General features: G+C 38.2%; 1 pseudogene; it reads right to left on the bottom strand.

Annotated features, from left to right (window-relative positions):
* Positions 1–518: 518 nt before the first annotated feature.
* LOC116665125 lies at positions 519–663 on the bottom strand (annotated as a pseudogene).
* Positions 664–1571: the final 908 nt, after the last annotated feature.

The raw sequence follows: 1571 nt of genomic DNA, 5'->3' as shown, positions 1-1571 counted from the left end.
TTTTTGGACAACTTTCAGAGCTACAGAGGAAAAGTGGGAACCCACAAGTGGGAAGGGACAATTCAATACCATTTGACTTGAGATTCTAAAGTATGCCTCTCACTTAACTACCAGCCAAGAAGGCCATATGCTGGAGGAGGCACACCAATGAGAAATGAAAAGACTTTTACTTATGTGCATTCTATATCCCTGTGGGCAAAAACACTTTATTTAACCATTCTCAAGTTTACCTGACCATGATACACATAACTGGAAAGAGAAAGTGAATTTTGTTTTTATAATGTAGTACTAGTTTTACAAAAGTGAAATAAGTAGAATGCCAATCCAGATGAAGAAATTACAACATGGCATGAAACATACTAAGTCCTTGCAACTGGCTGCACCCTAAACTATTGACCGTGTATTCCAACTATCTGCCATTCTAACTGCATGAGAAGAACATGCCTGCATGCACTCTGGGAAAGTAAGGCTGAGAGTGTGGGTATGATTACAATAAGTCTTTTTTTTTTTTCCCCTTTAAGGGAAAAGTGAGAATGCAGTTGCCCACTGCCACAAATTATGTAGTAGGGTCCTACATTTGGAGAAATCACACGGTTCAGTATATCTGGAATACAATGGATAAACTTCACCCTGGGAAAATCACCTTCAGGATCAGGTAAGTATCAATAAATCCTTTTAATTTTCCAGACTTGAAGTCATATCTTTTTATATTCTTTGAGACAGAAGAAAATTTACCCTCACTTTATCTCATACCCTGGCTCATCATGGCTAAATTTTCCTAATATATTTCCAACTCATCTATCTTCTTCCATTGTCTTCTCTCTCAAGCTTTCTTTTTCATCCTATATGTCAGATAGACCAGCTTTCCTGAACTACACTTGTCTTAACACTCCTATGGTTAAGAATCAAATACAGCTCTTTGTTGTTCATCAAATCAAGTCCAATCACGTTAGCTTGTTGACACTTTCTCCTTCAGTGGTCACTCTGACCATCAGCACCCCTCTCCACTCTCGTATCTTCCCATATTCTACACATTCCATGGTCTTTCCCTCTTCCTCCCTGTCCTACCTCATCTGCATCCCAAGTGCATCTCCATCTACTCTGCTCCCTCCCCTCATGTTCTCAACCACGGTAAACCCACATTTCTGTTGCCCCCAGCGATTCTGCAATGCCCCTCATTCCCTTAACCCATTAAGAATCATAGTTTTTGTTTTTCCTTGATTTGCATTATGCAAGCCAAAATCATTGAGTTTGACGTTTTTAAATATAAAATTGTTGCAATATTGAAGATGCATTTTTCTCCACAAGTAACACCCTTTCTCTCCACTTCAAAGAAACTGATATCCTCCCTTCTTTGCAAATCACAGAGTTAAGTCCTATACTCCTTGCCTGTCAGCATCATCTCAATCTTCTCCAAATGCCACCTTTATTTTCCCTTCTTTGAATGCCTAAGGCACTTATAAATGACATATACTTATTTCTTATGTGTTATTTTAAATACTTCAATGAAATAAACTTCTTAAGAACAGTAGCCATGTGATATTTCTCAATATTTCTTTCTAGCCTAATGC

This window comes from Camelus ferus, chromosome 7 (genome assembly GCF_009834535.1).
Source record: "Camelus ferus isolate YT-003-E chromosome 7, BCGSAC_Cfer_1.0, whole genome shotgun sequence".
Lineage (NCBI taxonomy): Eukaryota > Metazoa > Chordata > Mammalia > Artiodactyla > Camelidae > Camelus > Camelus ferus.
Note: the sequence above shows the minus strand (reverse complement) of the source record. Positions and strands in the feature narration are given on the sequence as shown.